The sequence below is a fragment of the Stegodyphus dumicola genome, chromosome 1, assembly GCF_044657685.1.
Source record: "Stegodyphus dumicola isolate Sdum_Otavi_A_Nest chromosome 1, ASM4465768v1".
Taxonomy (NCBI): Eukaryota; Metazoa; Arthropoda; class Arachnida; order Araneae; family Eresidae; genus Stegodyphus; species Stegodyphus dumicola.
In genome coordinates this window covers 150,413,270-150,440,686 of record NC_140768.1, presented here as the reverse complement: position 1 = coordinate 150,440,686, position 27,417 = coordinate 150,413,270, and the positions used below count along the sequence as shown (strand labels likewise).

The following is a 27,417-nucleotide window of genomic DNA, read 5'->3' as shown; positions in this document are numbered from 1 at the left end:
TCCAGAGTATTAATTTAAAAAAAACTTTTTTATTTGTATAAATGCTAAAGCTTAAAAATCTTTGAAAATACTGAAGCTGTATGAAATACAAGTACATATGAGAGACTGCGACGTTCTTTATCGTTGTAATAACTGGTAGAATTCGCTTACTGTATCATGATAATTTTAAATATAAACAATTTATTATTCTTATCTTCAGTTACGCCTAAGCTCAGAAATGTAAATTTAAAGAATTTGATGTTAATTTACAATAATAAACAATTCATTATTTTTTTTTAAGAGAAAATAGAAATTACGCGTAGCATTGAGAATACATTGTGACGTCACACCAAATTATTTATTAAAGGTGAAATAGCGAAAGGTTTCCGGTATTGTTTTTAAAATTACATCCTTTTAACCTTAATCATTTTTATTAATCATTTCTTAATATTTCTTTCCCTTAAAATCGTGTATAATAGTCGTAAACTTATTTGTATTATCCATGATTTCTAGTGAAATCAAGATGGCCGCCTTTTTTTGAAACACGGAGTTTCGTCGAAAATCTGGATGGCAACCTTTTTTCAAAACAACGTATTTCATGTACTTTGGCGCCAAACCAAATTCGCCAAACTTTGAAGGTGGGCTATACTAAAGCTGTTCCGTTTTCTTTTTTGCTTTTCGAATTTATGTCATTTTGACAGTTAAATGTGTTAGCTATCACAGCTTTATGAATTGTTACCGTTCTGTCGTGAATTACGTGTACATTGAATTACGTCAATTGCTGTCTTTTCAAATATCTGATTGGTCCTGCTTTCCAAATGTTTAGGACTGAATTTTTTTTAGTCCAGTTTATGCATTCAGTTTCAAAATATTATGTGGTATCAGATTGCTTATTATTTTACTGCAGCAATAAATTTATATTAAATAGTTTGAACGATTGTATAAAAATAAGAGTTTGCATTTTTTTTTTTTTTGGGTTCAAAATATGTATGGTTGAAACATTATGTTAATCTAGTTTATAATTCAGTTTTAAAACATGGAGAATTGGAAGTTTTAAGTTTTTTTAAGGGATACTGTTCTGATATCGGGACCAGATTCTGAAATGTATGAACCTGGGTTTGTAAGTATGTGCATATATGTGTATATGTATACACACACACATACATTTACAAATATACAAGCATACATAAATACATTTCTGAACCCGTTCCTGATAACAGAACAGTACCTTTTTTTTATCTTTTTTGAATATTTTATAAAAATATTAAGCATTTTTCAAACTGCATATCATTTTAAGATTCGATGTGCAGGAAGACAAAATATGATCATTCAATCAAATGCTTATGATTGCTTTTAACATTTTTCTTATGAATATTGCTTGCAATTTTATTGTATTTTAGATACTTTAGTTATGTAAAGTGAACATGAGAATATTAGGAAAGCTGAAGAATATGAATAGCTACCATAATACATATATTTTTTCATCCTGCCCATTGTTTTAGAAACCAATGCACCATTATTATATGCTGGCTTATTTTATAGTCATATGCAGTTTAATTTTATGTCCATGTTACTGTAATATTGTCATTATAATAAAAGTATTGATAATTTTTGGTGAATCTTGCAAGTTATCTAACATTCAGAATTATTTCTACCGAATTTTACTGGTAGGTTTGTTTGAGTTGACATAATCTGTCTGATAAATAAAATAAACTGGTGTTTAAATTACATGCATTTCTCTTAATGTTTTATTGAAGGTGAGATGGAAATATAAATGCTATCCAGAAAAGTGAATTTTTTTTGCCTGAAATAACAAACTGTACTAAATTATTAATGTTTATATTATTTTAGAAATGCCAATAATAAAGTTTCTCCTCCTTCTCTTCTTTGATTTTGAAATAATTTATAATAAAATAATATATGCATAAGTGTCATTAATGTAAAGTGTCATTCAATAATATAATTTATTTTTACTGATATTTTTATATTTCTTATCTGAGTTTTCTTTTGATGTTAGAAAGAGGAAGAGGAAAAGACTGTAATGTTTTAATTAAGAAAATAATTAAAATATTACAGTCTTTTAAATAACACAATTACAGTAATGTTTGTTGAAGCAATCAGTACTGTGTGATCGCCAGTGATTGAATAATGTTAAAATGCATCGTTCATAAGGAAATTTGCTTATCTTTGTGTTATAGTTTTTATTTTAACACAAGCTGAAATTTGAATTATTTACTGAATCATTAATCAGGACAATATTCTGCTACATAACATACAAATTTTCGTACAAAACTATTTCTTTGAGCATATTATGATTCTTATCATGATCAGATTTTATTCATTTTAAACTTGAATTTAACTGCAGAAATCTACTAAAGAAGTATATTTTATGTTGTAACAGTAGTAAATGAAGATGTGACTAATCTTTACTGTATGGTACACCTTGGTATCTGTCTGAAAAAATCGCAAAGTGGTATTGGCTGTTCGTGAAATCTGGGATCAAATAAGTTTTTTTGGTAACCCTAATGTTGATAATGTTGGCTAACAATTACTTATGTGTTGTCAGATAAATGTTACCAGATGCATTTACTTATTTTTTACTTGCCAATCTCGTGAGACAAGTTTTTTTTTTGCTCCTGCAAGCTAACTTTACTTTGTGTTGCAAAATAAATTCATTCTCACTTTTTTTGGACTTGCCTACACATTAAATTTAAAAAGTTTTATGATTAGGTAAGATGTGATTATCATAATTTTGTTTCTCTCTTTATCTTGGCAACTTTATATGTTGATTCGGTATCCAGGCTGATTGATAAAACTGCTCATATGTTCAGCTGGTGGTTTGAGTTTAGTTTCTGACATAAAAATTTTTAAAAGGCATCCCATATTTATTTTACTATAATCGAATAACCAAATAATTGCTACTCTGTTTATAGGTACTAAGTGTTAAAATATTTTAAATGCTTCCTTTAATTTGCATTCTAATAGTCATTTGTTTAAATTTAATTATGGATTATATATAGTAATTGTGAGTGTTTTTTATTTTAGGTGCTGTGAAAGGCAATGGCAGAGATCCAGTTTATCAAGAGTTCTTATATACATAAGAATACACATTGCTTTTTTACATGGATATAAGATTATTTTTCAGGAATTAAAAGAAAATGTCATAAATTGGATTAATAACTATTTTGAATTTTGAAAAGCGTTTTTCCTCTGTTAATCATAATATAGTGCCATAAATTTCTGAATGTGTTTATTTTTCATCCAAATAAATAGGTTTACAAAATTTGTCATATTAATAGTTATTGCAGGATTTAGCATTATTATAAATATTTATTATAACAGATTTAGCTTAACTACTTTTTTAGTCTCTCTGCAGATGAAGTCACAAAGGTAACCCAGGCAGCATGCATTCGTAAATTGCACGAGAAAAATACGTGCAATTTACGAATGGCCTTGCGTATAAAAAACGTTCAAGTTGAACGTAAAAATATCATAAAAAGTGTCCAGTGGCAATTACTAAATATTTATGTATATTTTTACGTTATACTATACATAAAATTTAGGTATATTTACGCGAGAGACTACTGTTCATTCGCTACTTTTACGTATATTTTTAGTAAAAATTTACGTATATTTATCGCGTATACGTAAATCTCAGTTTTTTGCTTCACGTATGCATATATATTTAGTAAAAATTTACGTAAATTTCCACGATTTTTTACTGTATATAAACGTATATATTAGGTAAAAATTAAGGTAGATATTCCCCGTACTTTACGGTACAAAAACGTATATATTTGATAGAAATTAACGTATATATTTCCCGTAATTTACGGCACAAAAACATATATATTTGATAGTAATTGACCTAAATCTTCCCTATGTTTTCTTTGCATATGCGAATGACTGGTAAAAATTTAATCTGATGTATTCTCCACTTTACTGTGTATAAATGCACATTTTTTGGTAAAAAATTTGCATAAATCTCCAATTACCTTTTCACTGCATTTTTCATAAAATGTACTTATTTTAATCTCATATTTTTTATATAAATCTATGCAAAAACTTTCTGTATGCTATGATTAAAAGGTAAAATAATTTTTATATCAAATTCTTACATATCTGCCTTTTAGTTATGCACAGCAATATGGAATATATATAACTGGAAAAATTTAAATGCACTAGTAAATGGAAAAAAAAAAAAAAAAAAAAAAAAATTTCTATCAAAAAAATCATGTAACACTTAAAGGCTGAAAATTACTTTTAATATTTCATTTCAAAGTGACTACAAAATATGCAATAAATTTTGTAAACATCAATTCTGTGTTTTAAATCAATTAATGCTATCGTTCATTTGCATTTTTGTTTCCTAAATTCATTTCATAAATTTAAATTTAGTAAACAACTGTAGCAAACAGTTGTTTACTAAATAACACTTTAAATAAATTATTTGCTTTTCCGAAGGACATTTTCTTATGCCATGTAAATGAACGATAGCATTAATTGATTTAAAACATAGAACTCAGGTTTACAAAATTTATTGCATATATTGTAGTCACTTTTAAATGAAATATTAAAAGTGATTTTCAGCCTTTTAGTGTTATGTAATTTTTGAATAGAAATTAATTTTTTTGCATTTAAATTTTCCAGTTATACATATTCCATATTGCTGTACATACCTAAAAGGTGGATATGTAAAAATTTGATATTAAATTAATTTTATCTTTTAATCATAATATGCACATTTTTGCATAGATTTATATAAAAAATAAGAGATTAAAATAAGCACATTTTACGAAAAATGCAGTAAATAGGTAATTGGAGATTTATGCAAATTTTTTACCAAAAATGTGTACTTTACACAGTAAAGAGGAGAAGACATCGGACTAAATTTTTACCAAAGTCATTCGTATATGCAAAGAAAACATAGGGAAGATTTAGGTCAATTATTATCAAATATATAAGTTTTTATACCGTAAAATACAAGGAATATCTACGTTAATTTCTATCTAAAGTACAATATAGTTAACAAATTCAGTAAACGAATGTAGCACAAAAGAAACATCATACGTTTAGATTATTTGAATGTGCTAAATTTTAAACTTGTTAAATATAGACCAGGAAATTGTATAAAACTTACCTTTTCCAATAGTTTACCAAGTTGACTTTGTTATTTTCCTTGAAGATGAATGTTTAATGTCACAAATATTTCATTCATATCTTCAGATAATACACAAATATATACATATTTATTTATTAAAATTCAGTTTATCCCAAACATGTTAAAGAAAATATTAATTTGCATGCAAGTTAATCGAGAAGCATCTGTTTTAATTACACACATAATTATGATATGTAAAAATTTTACATTTATCAGTCAATCTTGCAATGTACTGTAATCTATTATTGTCTTTTTCAGTTTAAAATCTTATAAATATATTAGATCAGTACTAAAAGTTCACCTCTACAAAAGAAATGCTTTATTGAGGTATTTTTAAAAAGTTCCCTTTTACAAGGTAACTGTTAATTTCATAAATAAGTTCATAAAATTATGCAAATTCAAAATTACCTAAATATGTTCTTTATTTTATCTTATATACCAGATAAAATTTCAAAAAGTTAATTTGTTTAGGAATATTGAATTTTTTAATATTTATCTCATGTGACTTTTTCTATAACATCATTATAAATGTGCATGTTGATGTGGCCATACCAATTATTTTTTTCATCAAATAGCTTTATGGTATTAAATGATTTAAAAAAGAGGCAACTGGGCAAAAGAAAGCAATTAGAAGTTGGCTAATTTTTTATTAATTTGTTGTCAAACGCTGTGCATTTTAGATTATGCTCATATGATGACAATGAGTTATTTAAATTATAAAATTATTATGAACATATCCCACATAAATTAACAAGTATAAAATTTCAAGTTGTTTGAAGTATTATGAACTGTAATACTTGCAAAAGAAATACACATGAAATTAATTTAAGAATTAGGTTTATTTTACAGGTATTCAAAAACTGCAATTACTGTTAAACAATAAAAACTAACATTAAATCTGAAGAGCATATTTTTTTCAATAATAAAATTCAACATAGATTTCATTCAGTTTCGCCATATTTGTTCTATATTTCTCTGTCTTTAATATCCTGCTCGATTTTTGTAAAAGTGAATTCTTTGTCACCTAATGTTTTGAGAACAGCTCCTAAACAAGAAAAAGAAAAATTTGTAATAATTTCACACTTCAGATGTTTTCAGTTTTTAAATATAGTTGAAGTATTAAAAGATGCATATAAAATGCACTGAGTATTTCATATTTAAAAATTTACTTTTCAGTAATTAAAAATTTAATTTCACACTATCACACAGTAAGCTTCAATTATATACCTTACACAATGCCTATAATTTCAAGTGAAAAATACTTAAGATTTGTTTAGAACTGCAAGGTTGAGAAAGTCTTTAATGGCTATGTTTATATTTAAGTACATGAGAAAAAACTTAATTTTGTATTAATTATATTGCATTAGCCTTTTCAATTTTACTCCTACATATAGTAAAGAATATTCGCTTTCTTACAGATAATTTTTCTTAAATAAAGAGTAAGCAGAAAACTAATCACAACACCATATACATATAACAGAATACTTCATAAACATACGTATATGCATTAACAGGCTATTTTACACATTTCAATAAACCAGAAACCAATACACAATCAAAAGTATTATCAGTAAATTCCTCCAAAATCAGAGCAAAAATCTTTAATTATGATAACAATGGCATCTCAGTTTGCAATATAAAATATTTCAAGTCTACATTCATGTGCATTCTAAGCAAACAGAATGCTGAATAACAATAAAATTATAAATACCATAAAAAAGTTAAGAGCCACGTAGAATGATAGCAAGACTAAATGAAGTCTTCCTTCAAAAATCAATTTAAATTCAAAAATTTGCCTTCCTGTTTAACATCTCAAAATAGAGTTACTGCTTACACTAACTAAATTTCCTGTCTTGGCAAAATAAAAATTGTCACTTCTGTTGCAGGAAATATTTGCTGCAAACTTTGTATGCAAATAATCAAGTGAAAAAATTTTAATTGTGGCTTGAATATTTTCTTTATTAAATAAATGAAAAATTGCCACATAATATTAATTTATGATCCACATGAAGCTTTTTACCTCTACCATATCATGCAGCTATTTTAAAATATATACTCTCATATAAAAGCCACAGAATTTTTTTACCAATATTAATATAGTATAAATCATTAATAAATCTTCTAAAAACAGCCCCAAATTTTCTGAATTTGATACCCAAAACATAATTCTACATAACTGCTAATGTATGCATTTGTTTGCACATACTTAAAATGAATTATACACAAAAAAACTTAACATATTAACTTTAATAAATTCTTAATTAGCAGGATGACTCAATTAAGGCAAAATATGAAAGAAATCTACCTGATGGAATAGTTGTAAAAGATATATTTGAAAAAAGCTAATATTGTTTACCTTACACATAGCAGAAATTGAGTAAACTGTATGTAGCTGGATTATTTATTAGGAATAGGAGTTAGATCAAAGTACCAAAGTCACACTAGGGCTTTAACCATTTGGGTGCAAAGAAGCACCTGAATTTCAAAAAGAATAATTTAAAAAAGCTAATAGAATTATATAACTTTTACAATCTAGTACAAATATTAGACACATAAATAACACTAAATGCCATTATTTACTTGCGTATTTTCCTTCTTTGTGTACTTTACTCCTTAATTTTTCAGGATATGATTTAGAAACAGAGTTATGGTAAAAATGTATACTGGTAAAAAAAATATTGCTGAAACTGATAAGTCCTTTGAATTATATACTATAGTGCAAAGAGGGATGGAATATGTGACTAAATATGATAAATCAGATTACAATAACATTAAACAAATAACATGAAAAACTGAAAAAAAGAAATTTTATTTGAAATTATTTTTTAACTCATGGAAAGACAGACAGTATTTCCATACCTTCGTCAAACCAATATTGGTAAGAGAGTTGTATTTAAAATCGGTGCTAAGCTAAAACTGCTTTCTTGCCTAATTTTATACTATTGAAAATACCGGTAATTGTCAAAGTTATTCGTACTCAATATGTGTAAGATTATTAATGAGTTGCCAAACCTCAGTTAACCATCTAATATACTACATTCAACATTATTATTTTTCTTTTTGAATGTCAGGTTTTCATTATTTCTGCCAATATATCTGTAACAGGACATAAAGATTGAGTTAATGTAGAATAGAAAATTACCTTGCAAGTTAGCACCTTTACCTTAGTGGCAGTACTTCATTATCTAGAAAAAACATTTTAAATTATTATACTTAAACAAAAAATTCATATTTGTTACAGCAAAACATCATTAATACAATAAACCAGAGTTGAATGCAAATCTAGTTTAACTCCATTCTTGAAAACTAGTTTATTACTTTCAATTTAATTTAAAAATAATAAAAAATAAGGTACGTATTATGATGACTACCTAGATATCTCGCCTAAACTGGCAATCCTTGTAGGTTATACAGGTTAACCCTAACGTAGGTTATAGAGGGCACTAAGATAGAGAGTATTAATCCCACACTAGGGACTCTAACATTTGGTAGGAACAGTTTGAAAAGTGAAACAGATATTTATAGTGAACCAATGCAAAACAAAAACAATAGTTCTTTAGGGACAAAGCCCCTTTGGACTAATAAATCCGAGTAAATTAACAGCTTTTAGCTATTTTTTCTTGTAAAAAATAGACATACGTAATATGTTTAGAAAATAACAGTACTTTAAGCATGCAATTTCCACATATTTAACACAATAATTCATTCTAGCTCTGTTGCAATACTGGCAAAGGTACTCCTCCGTTATTAGGACGGGATTCAGAAATGTACAATGAAACCTCGAGATACGAGGAAAGTATGAGCAAAATACGAGATTAATTCGAGTAACGAGCAATGAGCCAGGCTGTTGGTATGGGTGGCGCCATTTCCCTATCCGGCTCAACTCGGGGAATCCCCTCGTCAGATCACTCAGTGTTCTTTTATATACGTGTTTGTGCACTTGCAAGTTAATTGTTTTGACATTTAACGTGAAAATAATTATTTCAAGATGCCTCGCAAGAAGATTGTTGCCTCAGATAGTGCTGCAAAGAAAAATAAGGAGGCCATGGCCGTCGATATCAAGAAAGAAATCGTAGATAAACATAAGCATGGTGACAGAATTGGCGAAGACTTGCGGCCTTTCAACATCTAAAATCTATACTATTCTGAAGAAGCAGGAAGAAATTAAGAAACCTGATGTAGCCAAAGGAATTATCGTTGCTTCCAAGCACCATAAAAGTACTCCTAGATGTTGAGAAGCTGTTGTTGGTGTGGATTAATGAGAATGAGTTAAAATGTTGGTAACAAAGTTAAACTATTGTTATATTATTTACCAGTGTTATTTATTAGGAAAAATTGGCTTGATATTAAAATATTGATATTTTTTGGGATGTGGAACGGGTTAACTGAATTTCCATTATTTTCAATGGGGAAGCTCGTTTCTAGATACGAGAAGTTCGCTATACCAGTTGAATGCTGGAACGAATTAAACTCGTATCTCGGGGTTCCACTGTAGATATGTAAGCATGTGTATATGCATGTATGCGCATATACACATACGTACATAAAGAATATACACATGCACACACGAGCACCTACATTTAAAAATGCATACATATAAACACACATTTCTGAATCTCCTGATAACAGAAGAATACCTACATGAATCATAGGATTTACATTATTCAGTTTCATTAGAATTCTTAAATGCAGAGGATTTACATTAATCAGTTTTATTAGAATTTTTAAATGCAGAGGAATTACATTAATCAGTTTTATCAGAATTCTTAAATGAAATCTTCACTATCCGAAAATTCAGTTTCATTTCCAGCTGAAACTGTATCAGGACAATCTCATTTATATTATTTCCCTCTAACAACTGAACATTTTGAAAACCTTTTCTATTCCATGGAAAACTAATGCTACATTAAACATACATTTTCTAAATCTGAAAATTTTAAGTTAGCTTAGAAACTGTAATCATTCTTAAAAAAGTTTGATTTATGCAGATGTTAGATCAATAAAATTACTTTCCTGTGAAAAAGTAATATGGCATTGAACAACACGATTTTACACATCAAGATATACTGAGTGAAAATTCCTAAAATGTTTTATTTCTTGGTATCTCTGCAAGAATTGTATAAATAAGACTACCTCCCTTTTATAAAAAAAAAAAAAAAAAAAAAAAAAAAAAAAATGTTTAGTAAATATACTATGAAGAAAATTGGTTACATTATTTACAGTTCATAATTAATAGAAAATAAATCATTTCTTATCTTATCAGAATTTATTTTTATCACATTCATAAACAGTACTAATTTAAACAAACATACCATTATGATTTCAATAACTATGGAATAGAAAATCCAAATCTGTGTCTTTAATCTTCTAGTAGATAGGACGTCTAGTTTACTACAATTCAGCAGGGTGCTGACTGCCCAGACTGTAATATATATATATAATTAATTTACAAGGGAAAAAGCAACAAAAATATCAACAATTTCTTGGTTTTATATACGCATTTCTGCACATTTACAATTTAAATTTTTTTAACTATCTAGTTGTATCAAAACACATGATTTAGTAAAATATAATTCAAATAATTTAAGGTATTTTAGATCAAATACTAATTTTTCAATAAATTTTTTCATGCAAGTCTAATAATCAACATAACTATCAAGTTTTGACTTCGAAAATTATGTTTAGAGAAACTTGAAGCTGCAGTAAATAGTAATAAATTTATTCGAAACTGAAAGTAAAGCATTCTTACTTTATTTTCTTTCTTTAACTATGGCAGATCTTTTAAAACAACAAAATCAAACAAACAAAAAAGAAATGCATTCATGAAAGGACTTAGGACTTACTTATTATTCATGAAAGGATATATTTCAGTAATTGCTAGTGCATAAAAATTCAGTATATATATATATAAAAAAAAAAAAATGAACACAGATTTGGAACAAAGTACCTGTGTTTCTATGGCATAAAGTTTCCTTTTTTAATAGCACAATATCTTTGAGTTAAAGATTATATATTAAAGCAAATTTATAAAACTAAATTCAAAAATAAGAAATTAAATTATTTTTAGGGAAAACACTAAGCAAATAAAAAATTTTGAATTTCATAAATAAATGAAAGTTACATAATTTATTTTTTGGCATAAGGTAGATAACGTTTCCATAACAGATTTCTGAACAATTAGTCATGTTAATATTGCCTTTCTTTTTCCATTAAAAGCTATTTTCTGCTTAATTACAGTATGCTTTAAGATAAATATTAAAACGTTTGAGTAAAAATAATATAACTATAAAAAGGTGAGACACATACAAAAAGGAGTGACACAAACAGTAAGAAACAGACTAGTGCAAAATTTAACAGTACCAAATCCTGAAAATGAATCATTAGGCACGTACACAAAAGAACAACACATGGAAAATCACATTTCCTACACAGACGCTATTTATAAAATTTTATATAGGTGAAAAAAGTACGAGTATTAAACACTGAAAATATAAAATATTCACTTACTTTCTTCAAATAATTAGTAACTTTGATGGATTCTGTCACAAACGTCAATCGACGAACAAACAGTATTCTTTGCGACTTTACCATTCTTTTCGACCGCCATTGCTGAGTGCTGACTTCACAAATATCCCGCCATTCATTCATTCATTTATTACAAATTATGCCGAAATATTGCATTTGATGCAACGTGTCTGGCTCATGACAAGTACGCCCAAAGGGCACATGACATAAAAGTGTCTGGACCGAATATCCCGCCACAACCGGAAGTAGAAAGTGTCTGCTTTGCCATTGGTCAGTGAACAAGAATTGCAACGCTTTTTTTTTTTTCTTTATAATTAAACATATTAAGAAAGCCTCTAAATTAGCATATGAAATAAACTTACTTTTGCATTATATAAATTTATATTCACAGCATCTTTGTATTAAGGTAATAATTAAATTTTTCTACGAAAAATAGAAATGTCTGCATATGCGCATGCTCAGTGTATAATCGTAAATCCGGTAAATTTTTAATAGTGTAAAATTAACTATGCAAATTTTGAGCTCATTTAACTGGACCTTTGTACTTATTCTGTAGATCTCCATATTAAGAATGTCTTTAACTGTTTCAGGAAAAATATAAAATATAATATAATTATTTATTTACATTATTTATTAATTTTTTCCTCATATAAAAATTATTAAAATCGCTATATCATTTTTTCCGTACATTAAACAAAATTTAAAAAAATTAGCCACATATGATTTTTATAACAAAGATTAAAGGAACTTAAATATATGTAAAATATCAGGATTCAGCTTGCAATTTCGTAGAGTTATTATTATTGTTACGAATTTGCTATTTAAAAAGCTAATGTTAGTTCAATTATAAATTAAATGGTTTTATTTCTCGCGCAGTGCAGCGCGTGACGAATATTAAAAGAAAGCTAAGCCGGAAAAATTAAAAATACAAGAGCGCGTGCGTTAAATAAATAAATATCTCTTTTTGATTTCGAGAAAGTACTGGAAAATTCTAGCGCGTGATTTTAAAATCTTATAAAAGGAGGAAAACATCTCAGTTTGTAGTAGTTGCTTAGTTTGTTGTTGTTTAGAAAACTGCCGTTGTTGATTATAGCGAATTCGCGGATTAGCGTTCTTTAGCTGTTTTGAATTACGTTCTATTGTACATTTAAGTAGTTAAAAGATAACTACTGTGAGATATTGTGATACTGCATGATAATTTGAGAAAATTTAAGCATTTCTGTTGTGATAATAATAAATTTTTGTTCATTTTTCATCGGACTTGTGCATTCATTTCATAACGAACCCGTACGCACGCAACAATTTTTGGTGTCAGAAGTGGGATTTGAATGCCAATAACAAGAGGGATGGAAGAACAATTGAGACAGCTCATTACTGCTTTTGCTGCTTTCCAAGAAAAGATGGAAGCTGGCCAAACATCTTTTAAAGAAATTAAAGAGAAAATGGATGCTGGTCAAAGGTCCGTTAAAGAAGAAATGAATTTGGGCCAGGAATCCGTTAAAGAAGAGATGAAATCCCTTAAAAATGAGATGAAAGCAGGTCAGGACGAAATGAAAAGAGAAATTACCTGCGTAATAGAAAATAAATTTGAGGCTATGGAAGGCAGAATAGACGCGGTTGAAACTAAAGTTGGACATATAGAAGAGAGAGTTTCTGCCGTCGAACAACAAATTGATGATAGGGTTTCTGCTGCCGTCGCCAAAGAAGTTGACAGCCTAAAGAAGTGCATAGCGACGGTAGGAAACAATTCTGAAGGTTTTAAATTTTTATCGATGCCTGCTCGTTCCGTTCTGAAACTATCTACATATGATGGGAAGACCTCCTGGCAGGTGTATAGGACACAATTTTCTATCGTTGCAGATGCGAATGGGTGGGATTCCCAAGCTAAGGCCTGTCATCTCGCCGCTTCTCTGAGAGCAGACGCAGCGGATATCCTGCAGACGCTTCCCGAAAATCAAAGGCTAGATTTCGAAGCTCTATCCGGCGCTTTGGAGCTGCGCTTCGGCGAGAAATGTTTAAAAGACTACAGCAGGCTCCAATTAAAATCTCGTCAACAGAAGCCTACCGAAACACTTCAGGAGCTCGCCGCGGATGTTGAAAGGCTGTCCCATCTCGCCTTTTCGGAATGCCCGACAGAAACAAGGGAAATCCTGTCCTTACAATACTTTATCGACGGCATCCGAGATACTGAAATACAGAAAGCTCTTCGAATGGCAGATGTAAAGGACATAAAAAGCGCTCTGTTGTACGCCATGAAGTTCGAGGCAGCCCAGCAAGCAACTAGTAGAGATCGCTACCCAGTTAGAGCTGTGCGAGTCCATGAGCCAGTGGATCAACTGATGGCTCGTTTAGATGATTTTCCCAGACAAGTAGAAGATTTGATACGGAGTAGGAGCGAGAAGAAAGTGGCTCTAAGGTGTTGGAGATGTGGTAGTGAAGGTCACCTAAGACGGAATTGCAGAACACCCCAGGGTACGGAATATAAAGCAGATGATTTTACCAGACAAGTCAATGGCTTGAGACGGAACAGAAGTGAAAAGAAACTAATTCTAAAGTGCTGGAACTGCGGAGTTGAAGGCCACATACGAAGAAACTGCAGAACACCCCGAGGTACGGAAAATAAGACCATTTCCCAGCAACAACGCAGTAAACAAATTAGTGACCATATCGAGGAACGGAGGTTGCCAGATAGTGAAAAACCTTGTTTTAAAGCTCTTAAAATTTATACAGTGAGTGGCAACAATAACGGACTGTCCATCAATGGGAATATCGATGGAGTTCCTTGCAGTATGATCATTGACACAGGAGCTAATGTTACCATCATTAGGAAAGATTTAGCTGAACAGTTTAAAGATAAACTTATTTGGACGCCATCCTGTGTTACCCTTCAGACTGCGTCTGGTGACAAGATCGACATAACTGGGAAGTTAAACGTAAACATCACGTTTGGAAGTGCCGCCTACCATCACACGGCATATGTGGCGGATATTACAGATCCATGCATACTCGGATTGGATTTTTTTAAGGAAATACAATTTTTCCTTAGACTTGAAAAACAACAAACTGCTTTCAGGATCTAAAGACATGACTATCCATCCTAAGAAGGGATCCTCACCTGGAAATGCCGACGCTTTGTCCGAAAGAACCAGCTCGAAAAACAGCCGAAATCATGCTAGGGTCGAAAAGAAACACCAGACTACCAGCTATTCTCCATCTCAGATGCTCTTCGGTCGAGACCTTCGTCTGGCTTGTGACCGCCTGTTTCATCGCCGTACGGATGCGCCTTCATCGCCTGAGGAACACATCCAAGATGTCAAGGCCCGTTTTGAAGTGATGCACCGTTCCGCACGAAAGCGAGTGAACTTGGCGACGGAGAAAGTGAAGACCAGATACAACACGAGAGCTGCTGGACATAGATCCAACGAAGGAGACAAGGTGTGGTTGTGGAACCCGATTCGACGAAAAGGAGTCAGGCCTGATTTACAGTCACCTTGGGATGGTTCGCACACAATCCTAAACAGGCTAAATGACGTCGTGGTTCGGATTCGTAAGTCTTCGAACTCTAAACCTAAAGTCGTTCATTACGACAGGTTAGCTCATTACTATGGCCATAGTACGTAATGTAAATAATTGTAAATAGTATCAGACCATGGTCCTTTTTGTTTATAAATGTGTATTTAGTATTTGATTTGCATTTAGTATTTGATTTGTATTTAGTATTTGTTTTGTATTTAGTATTTGATAGCATTTGATTTGTTTAAGTTAGTTATTGCATTTATTGTTTATATTGTTTGATATTGTAATGTAATGTTTATGCCTCAGTTGCATTTATGCCAAAGTTGTAAGTTTAGCTTCCTGTCCAGGGAGTGTACTGCCCGGGACGTGCAGTCCTTGGGAAGGGGGCAGTGTTACGAATTTGCTATTTAAAAAGCTAATGTTAGTTCAATTATAAATTAAATGGTTTTATTTCTCGCGCAGTGCAGCGCGTGACGAATATTAAAAGAAAGCTAAGCCGGAAAAATTAAAAATACAAGAGCGCGTGCGTTAAATAAATAAATATCTCTTTTTGATTTCGAGAAAGTACTGGAAAATTCTAGCGCGTGATTTTAAAATCTTATAAAAGGAGGAAAACATCTCAGTTTGTAGTAGTTGCTTAGTTTGTTGTTGTTTAGAAAACTGCCGTTGTTGATTATAGCGAATTCGCGGATTAGCGTTCTTTAGCTGTTTTGAATTACGTTCTATTGTACATTTAAGTAGTTAAAAGATTACTGTGAGATATTGTGATACTGCATGATAATTTGAGAAAATTTAAGCATTTCTGTTGTGATAATAATAAATTTTTGTTCATTTTTCATCGGACTTGTGCATTCATTTCATAACGAACCCGTACGCACGCAACATTATTATTATTAAATAAAAATATTAGTATATCTTTGATTATAATTAATGATCCTTTGGTCTACATTAAACTATTGTTCAAGAAGTTAAACGTTTTCGAGCATCTTCTGCTGTATTTATTATTCTATTCCTCGACATGAAAGATTTGCTAGTCTTATTCCAATTCAATTGCCCACATTTGCTAAATAAAATAAGGAGATTATTGTACCAAACTCAGTAAGTACACAAATTTAATATACAGCTTACTCCAGTTAAATGGGTAATAGGATTTTCATAAAAGAAATTAAATTGTGTAAATTAATATAAGTGTTGATATGAATAAAAATAACAAATTTGATATAAGAAAATAAATAAGTTATTTTGAAGATGTTTGAATTAAGAAAATATAATTTTTTGCAAAAATGCAAGTAAAGATTTAGCTCACATGTTAAAATTTATAGAAAAATTTTAGCCTCATATATGAATGCCCCTTTTTTCATGTTCGTGGACAAGGAAAACAAAGTGAAATGCCAGAAATACACTAAATATTTTGAATTCATTTTCAATCTTTTTAGACTTCGTATAATATCCGTAAAAGTGACGAATGAAATATACCATAAAGGCAGTAGTTTCTTTCAGAACATTCGGATTCGTATAATATGCGTAAAAGTGACGAATAAAATATACCATCATGGCGGTAGTTTTATCAGTGCATTCGGATTCGTATAATTTTCGTAAAATTAACGTGGGGAAAATAACGATCAAGAGTTAACAGTAACTTCAGCCTTTTTCATTCGTATAAATTTCGTAAAAGTAACGTGCAAAAAATATCATACACTTATTTCACCAAAATTATACGTATATTTTTGGAGACGTGCTGCCTGGGAAGTGGTTAGATATTTTTCTGTATTCCCAATTAAGTAATTTTATCTTGTAAATTATCATTACTTATATACTAAATGTGAAAGAATAAGCTCTCCTTGAAATTACAAAAATTTTTAGACATTTAAAAAAATTGGTATACGTAAAAAATTCTCAAACTGCCACATATGCGAAACTGAAAATGTTATATATGAAATATTTCGGAAATATAAATATTTTCACGATTTGTTAATTATAATTCACTGCATTTGTTATATATAATCACAGATTAAGGTAGTAGTGCATTTCTCACTGTGATTTGTGTCACAAGAACACTAAACTCCTTATTCCTTACAATTCTAAAAATTCAGGGCATTTGATCTATTTAGATGTTTTAAAAGTTTCTACTGATATTATCTTGACAAAAATAATTCCAGTAAGTGCATAGTAATTATATAACTTCATATTTATCATTTGCTAAAAAATTTAGATAAGTTACAATTAAATGATTTTAGGAACAAAAATTTACTAGTTACAAGAAAATTATATATGTACATATTAAACAGAAGGGATGTTACAGACATTAAATGATAAGAATGAAACTTGAGGATTTTAAATTCCAAACAAGTGTAAAGTTTGCTGAATTTTTGAAATTTTCCTTTTTTTTGTTATTGAGAAAGATGTAATTACATAATCTTCAAAAATAGTAATCTAATTGAAAAAGCTTAAATGTAAATTTATTGCGCCGATATTGAAAATTAACACAATAAATACTGATATATGCTCAAAAATAGTATTTTTCAAATCATACTCCAGGTTTATTATCTGTTACGAAATTCAGTCCTACAGTGAAGTTTTCACGTCACTGTAGGACTGAACGGTACTTTTTTGTGTACGACTTCACTGTAGCCTGTCAAAACCGAAAAATTACTAAACAAATATGTTTAAATAGAAAATGTTGTTAAAACTGTTATTAAAAAAATGAAACACGATTAAAGTAATTTTAGGGATTTTTAGTTTTAATCAACTGTAAACTTGCCATTATGCATTATTTTTGCCTTTTTATTAAGGAAGAGGATATTTAGTAAAATATAAATTCTTCAAAAAACAAACCAGCAACAGACTGATCTTAAAAATATATTTTATTATCACCATCTGAAGTATGTTAAATCAATTTCTTTATTATTAAGTGTAAAATTATTTAAGAAAAGTTAAGTATTTGAAATTAGGAAATGCAGTCGTTGAAGGGCAAATCCGATATATATATATATATACCTATTTATTTATTTAAAACTAAAAGATATAAGCAAGGGGGGCTACGTTTCTTTCTCTCGTCGTAAGGGAATAACAGCGATAAGTCGTTTCATGTGGCAACCATGCTGTCTGTAAATAAGGACGACTTTAGTGACGTAGTGTCAGCTGTGCCGTGGCATTGTATGTGGGAGGTACTGGAACAGGCTGGCTGCATGGGTGTTTTTTTTCGTGGTTTTTCTCCATGTGTAACGTGAATACGAGCCAGTTTCCCTTAAAAAGTCCTCAAATGCTTTGCCGTCATCGAATAGACCCACAAAATTTTCTCCGACCTCAACGGGTGTCATTTGAAATCAATAGAACAAACAAATCGTGACCGATATGAAACGAAACACAAAAAACTGTGGACGCTTTCCAGAATAAGGAAACGTGAGGAGTCCACAGCACAGACTGAACCGATGTGAAACAAGAAATGCTTCCAAAGATAACAGAAAGTTCAGTTTGAAAAAATAGGGTGGTGTCTCATCGATCGAGTCGGTTGGAAAAAATGTCTGAGAGCTGAAAAATATCTCCACACACCTTCACAAAACCTCTTTCCAGGAGGGAGAAGCGTGTATTTAGCTCGAATGCACAACACAGACTGATCTGAAGCCGAAACTCGAGTGGTTTAAATAGATGAGAACCCTATTTAGAAACAATTTGGATATGTCTAGTTTTGTGAATCAAGTCGACTGGGAAAAAATTCTCAGAGCTCAGAAAAAAATTCTGAGCTGAGATATATATATATATATATATATATATAAAACCTTTTTAATTTTTATAATGTCTTTAGATATTATAAAAATAAACTATCTACTCTTTTTTTGTCTAGGAAAGATGTCTCACCCTTTCTAAAAACAGACCGTGACTCATTCTTTTGGAATTCTGTTGGGCTTTTATTTTCACTTTCCATTTGGTTTTGACTTTCAGTTTCAATTTAGCACTTATCTATAAAAGCATTCCGCGTTTCAGTTCAGATCCGTGCGGGCTGTTGAAGAGGCAGCATGTCTCTCTCTCTCTCTCTCTACCCAATCTCATGATATTCTTCAGAGGAATTCTTTGAAAATCTCTTACAACTTCTGAAACTTAGAGAAGTTGGATGTTTCTTTTTCGTATTTTCGAAGCTGTTGGTCAAAGAAATCGATTTCAGTGCTTCACTAAATTTAAAAATTCTGCCACTCTGGTTGCTGCACCAGTTTTGACCTAATATAATTTCATATTTATTTTCATTATTCATTTTGTTAACATTCTGAGTACAAGCAGTTCTGTAGAATAACAGAAATCTTTAATTAATTCTGAAATGAAAATAAAATTCATTGAAAAAGAAATTGATGTTACAAAGAGAGAAAAATTTATTGTTCACAGGTAAGCTATTTAAACATTAACTGATTAGGAGACAAAGCAAAGACTATTGAGAACAGTGATTTGTTTTTTGAAACAAATAACCTAAGAAAAGATGCTGAAGAGGAGGAACTGATGTAAATTTAAAATATCTGGAAAATATTCAAATTAAGAAGACACATAAACATTTTGTTATTGCTACAGGACATAAATGTTTTGTAGATTTTAATGTAATTAATGATTTATATTCCAATTAATTAATGATTTTAATAATTAATAATACTAGTATCATTTTAAAATCAATATCATAAATTATAACTTGTAAAATTTTCTTGATGCTTTTTTAGTGGATATGTTTTAGAAGTTAAAAAAGAGAATTGTAACCTAATAAGGTATTTCTCCCACCTTTGTGGTGTAAGGGGTCAGCCCGCTCGGTGCATATTCAAGATGTCCCCATAGTTGGAATCCTGGCAAGGGCATTGTACATTTTCCATGTCTCCTGCTTCGAAATAACCTAATGGCTCTACAATCATGTAAATATATCAGGAGGTAGAGTATCAAACTATGTAATTTAATTATTTGTAACTAACTGCTGTTACGAATGTGAGTTTACCTCCATTCCTTAATCCTTATTGTAAATTCAAGATACAACACAAAAATGTAAAAGTTGCATAAAACTTTATTCCTTACAGCTAATGAAACTTAAAAAACAAAACAACCTATCATCTCTGATTCTTCAGCAGCTTATTGGAGCTTTATGTTGAATAATTTATATTTAACTGGGTTATAAATCCAGAAAATATACACTATGCTGTGACACTAACTGAGTTAGTAAAAGTGCAGCTAACTTTCCCCACTTGCAACCATACTAATTTCAAGCGTTCACATCTGTCCTGATCAGCAGCTTTCTGTCTCTAAGCAAGCAGCTGCGGTGGCAACAGCCAAGCTTGTGTTATGAGTCATGTTGAGTATTCTTTTACTTCACAATTTAACTTACGTCACTTCATATGAAATTTGAGTGAGCCGTGACAAAATGAGGTATATAAGAAAGAATCAATATAAAACTAGCAGCTAGTAATATTTAAATAAAAGGCCACTAATCTTTAAAACATGTAGGACTATTATGAGGGTTAACAATAAATGTTTCAAGAAATTTTATAATTTAATGCTAATTACTTGAAAAATTTATGAAGTTAATTTTATTCTTGAATTTGTTTCAGAATTCAGTTAAATATTAGATTACATTTAATAATAATGCATGCTACGTACAAATTTATTTTATTCTTACAAAGTACAAAAGTGAAGTTAGGGTATAGATTATTGCTTTGGTTAATTCAGTTTATTCAAGTCTAATTTTTTTTCATTGATGGTTGTTCGGTGTCTGAAAGAGTATTGCTTGGCAGCATTGTTTTACACCAAGCAGAGTTTGGCTTTAGTGTAACCCTAAAGTTATTTCGTTTTTGCCTTATTAGTATGTATGATTTCTGACTTGATGTAAGAGCATATGGTTGCTCGCTTTTAGCTAAGTTACATAGGTAACTATAAGCACATGCGTGTGCTAGTATTCAATAATGTTGTTTTTGTTAAAATTAATTTGTTATTGTCAATATTACAGTCTACTTACTGAAGTTAAGTATCATTAAATAAGTTCGAGCTATCTTCGACAGGAACAGTTTGGTCCAGTTAGCCGGAGAAGAATATGGCTACTAATACTGTTTCTTTGAATCGCCAACGCGGCGTAGTGAAAACGAAACTCGGAGCTTTGATAAAATTCCTTGATGAGTATAAAATGGAGGAGAATAAACTCAACCATGATGTTATTATGAAGACTAAATTAAAATCTCGGGTTAAACAACTCATAGTGGAATACACCAATTTGCCAGAGGAAATTGACTTGAAGGATAATCTAAGCATTACACAAGAATTGGAAGAAAGCATCGAAGAGTTCGAAGTAAGATTTAGAATTTTTCTTTCTAATTGTGAAACAAATAATAAAGATAAATTTGAAACCAAAACTGTTTCTAAATCAAATTTTAAACTGCCTGGTTTACCTCTTCCTCAATTTTATGGTAAATATGAAGATTTAAATAATTTTATGGTAAATATGAAGTGCAATTTATGTCTATGATTGGTAATAATAATGATATAAATGATACTGAGAAACTGTTTTATTTGAACGCATCACTTAAAGGTGAAGTAAAAATGTTAGAATCATGTCAGATACCTTTGAGTTGCTATTTTCTGCACTTGAAAGCAGATATGAAAACAAAAGAGCAGTAGTTGATGCCTTTATTAATAATTTGTTGAACTTTGAGAAAATAAATGACTCACCTTCTCAGTTGCGATCACTAGTAAATAATGTTAAAAGATGTTTGAGATCTAAGGACTTCCCTATGATTGAAAATACAAACTGCATCACCGCCTGCTACGCGGACGACAGCGCCATTCTTTCTAGTTCACTTAATCCACGACATGCCATGATCAGAATACAAAACCACACACACGAGATAGAGGAATGGTGTCGCAAATGGAGGACGTCCATTAATGCCACAAAATCTAAACTGATAGGACGGCATAGAAGAAAAAACACTGATGCAGATCTGACCCTCTTTAATGAAACGGTGCCCAAAGTCAGAGAGGCTACATACTTGGGAGTGCGTTTTAACGGCTCGCTTACATGGGGTCCTCACATTTCCATGACCATCGGGAAAGCCATAGGAGTCTCTAGGAAGCTCCGAAACTTTCTTGACGCCTCTTCACCACTGGATCTTGCTCGCAAGAAGCACATTTACACATCAATATTAAGACCCATCCTTACATATGCCTCCCCTGCATGGTGCTCTGTTCCCCCCTTCCGTATTAAATTAATTGCAGGTTTTCCAAAACAACTACTTACGAAAAATCACAGGAGCACCCTGGTTCGTTCGCAATGAACAGCTACACAGAGACCTTAAACTCCAAAATCTGGCGTTATTCATCAATAAATTAAATAATAATTTTTTCAAGAAAGCTATCACCAACGCGGAGGTAAATTATTCTGACAATTTTAAGTGCGAGCTCCTAGAAATTGACATCAATTTAAGGCCCTATGCAACCCACATTTATCGGAATCCCCCATAAATACTCCTAACTTCTGCCAGCCAATTTTTGAAGTTTCAAAGTATGACTTCTTCATTTACACTGGCCTGGGCCACATCTACACAATCTTCCTGCAGTCCCTTATCAAGGTATTCCTGCGAAGCACTGTGTGTTATGTTTCCCCTAACCGGGGTTATTTGAGGTGCCTGTAATAGCGGGATATAATTCCTGCTGAAACAGGCATATCAAAAGTATCAAAGTCTCAAAGTGGACGGCAAGAGTGACGGTCGCTCGTGTGACGAGCTCCCGCCAACTCAGGGCAATTCTGGGAATTTTTGTGTCGATAAGGCTATTATTGATCATGATATGTGTGAAAGTAGGGATCAGGCTCCCCCTGTGCAATCTGCGTCGCCAGACGACGAACGGTTGGTTTTAGTCATCAAATTTTACGACTTGAAGCAGCAGTTTGAAGCAATACAGCGACAGAAAACCTTCATGAAGAAGACTCCTACACCTTTGGACTTAAATGGATACGACCAGCTCGACCGGGCGGGTAAGTCACTTTTCCACAAGATTAATGACATTGCTAATGCTCTTGATGTACCGATTTTTCACCTTCCCTCCACCAGAGAGGAATTTTTAAATATATTGGAGAGCGAGCGCTTAGCCAAGATGGCCGCCGCTCAATCCACAGGAGATCATTGCGACAATGAGGCGTCCAAACCCACGCACGCGGTGCGGGGGAAACCAGTTCTGTCTACGTCATCGCGGGTGCATGGGAAACCAGTTCTGTCTACGTCATCGCGAAAGTGAAAAACGCACACAATTGACTCTGACGGGTTTATCACCCCCGCGGCGCGTAAGCAAGGGAAGGCGCCAATGGTGGATCGCACAATGGTTGATTTGGCAAACAACACTAAAGAAGCAAATTCTACTATTCAAAATTCAAAATTATCAGGTAATTCAAAAAATGCTACTCCTAAAAAGGAGAGGACTAATAATAAATACGAAAGAATTAGGAATTCACTAATCAATGATGATAAAAATGACTCTGAAAAGAATAATGAGAGCGCCACTGAGGGAGTTAATTCCGAGCAGGCACGGAACGTATCCCCCTCACCGCAGCCTGAGATTCCGGCAATACATCTCAAAAGCAGCAAGAACTGAAAGACACAAGTGTCTTTCATGAGAGAAATTGCCCCAAATTTACGGAGCATTCTGACTGGACCCTATCTCAAAATTTTTGTACAAACAGTGCTGGAGTTCAGGGAGGTCACCCGCTGGATGAAACAAGCTGGCATCCAGTTCAAACTTTCGATCTCAAGCAGGACCGGCCAGTAAAAATTGTTATCAGAGGCCTCCCTGTTGAAACAGACGTCGGGGACATCAAAGAGGAAGTTGAGGCAATGGGATTTAAAGTGCATCGCATCGTTCGGCTTACTCAGCCTGGCTCCAGACATCCAATGCCACTTGTTTATTTACAAGTTATCCCTCACCCCTTCCTCGATCATCTGTTTGCCGTCACTGACATGTGGGGCACAAAGATCAGCATTGAGCGTTACCGCGGCCGCAAGGGCCTACTCAGTGCTTTCGGTGCCAGGGCTTTTTCTATTCTTCGGAACTCTGCACCCTTCCAATCCGTTGTGTCAGATGCTCTGGACCCCATTGGGCACGTGAGTGTACCAAAGGCTTAGACGTACCTGCCACTTGCTGCAACTGCGGTGGTGATCATCCTGCATCATATGACCCGCTACTCAGGTAACAAACGGGCTCGTGGCAAAAATTCCACGCCTAAGACTAGGGCAGCTGCACAGACAGCCCCCCCGCCGGGTTCTTCTAAGCCCCCAGCAACTGCTGAGACAAGACGACCCATGCCTGCTCCCCCAAGCAACGTCAGTTCACCATCTTACGCACGGATGGTGAAGAACACCACCGAGCACGGATTCAAATCCACGAATCCAAGACTGCCGGCTGCAGAAGCCCCTGCAGCCCCAGCAGTGTCAGCCACAGCAGAGTGCAGCAATGACTCCGACGATGTCTTTTCATCTACACTAAAATGCTTAATCGAAATCTCCCGCGACCCAGCGGTAGACAAGCATATTCTGCTTCTTGCCTTCAAAAAAGCAATGCCTAAACTCAGGCAAGCAGATGCTTTAATGAGGGCATTTTATATCTATGAAAGCTATGTTGAGCTTTCAACCTAATTCGGCATTTTTAGACCCATGTCTTCTGTTTTTCAGTGATGAACCTCTATTAACGGCTTAAAATTCAATTTTATGAATGACAGTTCAAATACCACCAGAGAACTGACCATTTGCACGTGGAATGCCAATGGATTGACATCTAAAATTCACGAAGTTCGTGATTTTATAGTAGAGCACGATATTGACGTGTTTTTAGTCCAAGAGACTCACCTTACCCCAGGGAATACTCCCAAAATTGGGAATTATGACATTTATTGTACTGACAGGGTGTCACAGGGCAGAAATCCCAGTGGTGGCACTTGTATCTATGTGAAGCGTTCGTTAAAGCACCGCATGATACCGTACCCTGATTAAAATTTTTTGGAAGCGACAATTATCAAAATTTTCCTTCAAAATTCCTCCACGCTGACAATATTCTCAGCTTATCTGCCTCCACAGTCAGCAGCACGTGGAAGGCCAGCTTTTCCTGTCAGTGATTTTGATAAACTTTTGAATGTTCCAAATTACCTAATTATTGCTGGTGATCTAAATTCACTCCATACAGCATGGTTTTGTTCAAATAGGAACAGGTATGGTATTAGTCTAAATTCATGGTGCCAGAGTAACCATGTTCAGATCATAGTTCCTACCCTCCCGACTTTTTACTCTGTAAGAGGGTCCCCTGCAGTTCTTGATCTGGCTGCCTTTTATAATATATTTTTTCGGCATGAGATAAAAGTGATTCAGGAATTGGACTCTGATCACTACCCCGTTTTGATAACCCTAGATATTCAAAATCAATACTCAAAATTAGAGGAGCGAGTCTCAACAAATTGGGACGATTTTAGATTTATTTTGGAAAAAACTTCATTCCCTCCCATCAAAATTTCCAGCAATTCGGACTTTGACAGGCATATTAAAAGTTTGGAGTCTTTACTTAAAGAAGCGAGAGCTGCGGCTTCAAAACCACGAAAACACCCAGGTGCTAGGCTCCCACCTGAGACTAAATTCAAAATTAAGCAGCGGAACTACTTGCGAAGAATTTGGCAAAGGTCACCAGATCCCAATATCCGTGCCCAGTTTCGCAAGATACAGAACGAGATAAGGACCGAAACCCGCTTATTAAAACAAGCGGAGTGGAAAACATACATTGAGTCCCTAACGACTGAAGACAAATCGATTTGGCGCGCAGCCGCCCGATTACGCAAACATAAACCACACATTCCGCCCCTTCAGACGGCCGATGGCGCACAGATTGCCTACACTGACTCAGAAAAGGCTGATGTCATAGCTGACAGCCTTGCAACTCAATTCACACCAAATCACGACTCCTACTGTAACCGCCCGGTTACACAGGGGCGCATTCAAGCACGGGTTAAAGATTTTTTAACACAACCTATCACAACTGAACTCAGACCAACGGACCTTGCTGAAGTTATGGTTTTCATAGACAAGTTGAAACCTAACGAGGCACCTGGCATAGATTCTATTTCGAATCGCATGATCAAAAACTTCCCCCCAATGTTTATCGTTTGGATCACGGTACTTATAAATTTAAAGTTCAGGAGAAGCTATTTCCCCGACTGTTGGAAAATTGTCCCCATTCCAAAACCGGGATAAAATTTAAACTTACCCGTCAATTACAGACCCATAAGTCTGTTATTCTCTCTCTCAAAGATCTATGAATTTGTCTTACTTAATCGCCTGAATGAATTCTGTCAGGATCAAAATTTATTAATTCCGGAACAATTCGGCTTCCGACCTAAGCACTCCACGGTGCACCAGTTACTCCGTGTAGTGGAATTCATTCATGAAGGCTTTCGTAAGCGAGAGAAAACTGGTATTGTCTATTTAGACGTAGCCAAAGCCTTTGACAGAACTTGGCATGACGGGATTATTTACAAGTTCATGCGGCTTGGTTTTTCGGCTCATCTCATTAAAATTATTAACTCGTACTTGACCGGACGCAGTTTCTGCGTGCGAGTTAACCACGAATTCTCCTCTCCCCGCCGGATCTATGCTGGTGTAGCTCAAGGTAGCCTCCTTGGACCTTCAATCTTTAACCATTATGTAAATGATATTCCTAAGGCCCCAAATATCGATCTTGCGTTATACGCAGACGATACAGCCATCATTTCACAACATTCCAACACCCTCCAGGTAATCTCCCAATTGCAGAGTTACCTTTCGACCTTAGAACTCTGGCTCGGTCTGTATAAAATCGAAATTAATGTCGCAAAATGTGCTGCCACTATGTTCATCCGAAGAAATATCCCAAGTTTACCTAATTTAATGCTCTTCGGTGAACCCATTCCCTGGGTCTCCTCTTACAAATATCTAGGTGTTGTACTAGACTCAAAATTAACTTGGCAGCCTCACATCCGCAAAATCATAGCGGGTGCAACAGCTGTCAAAACCGCCCTACGCCCCCTTTTAGCTATTAATAGCGACCTGTCAACGGATAACAAAATCTTGCTCTACAAATCAATGATTAGGCCTGTTCTTACATATGCGTGTCTCATCTGGGGCCCATCTACACTGAGTAACAGAAAACATGTCCAAATTTTTCAATCTAAAATGCTCCGGCAAATTTTAAAAGCTCCGTGGTTGGTACGGAACGAA

The 27,417-nt window shown here is 33.0% G+C and overlaps 2 long non-coding RNA genes across 2 annotated transcripts; one reads left to right on the top strand and one right to left on the bottom strand.

Moving 5' to 3' along the window:
• The first annotated feature begins 442 nt into the window (after nt 1-442).
• On the top strand, nt 443-3,266 carry LOC146999333 (uncharacterized). Its single transcript, XR_015042609.1, has 2 exons — nt 443-617; nt 3,025-3,266. It is a non-coding gene; the product is annotated as an uncharacterized LOC146999333 (long non-coding RNA).
• A 2,694-nt stretch (nt 3,267-5,960) lies between these two features.
• LOC146999332 (uncharacterized) lies at nt 5,961-11,876 on the bottom strand. Its single transcript, XR_015042608.1, has 4 exons — nt 11,648-11,876; nt 10,453-10,562; nt 8,283-8,325; nt 5,961-6,185 (listed from the first exon to the last, which is right to left on the bottom strand). It is a non-coding gene; the product is annotated as an uncharacterized LOC146999332 (long non-coding RNA).
• Between the last annotated feature and the right edge of the window lie 15,541 nt (nt 11,877-27,417).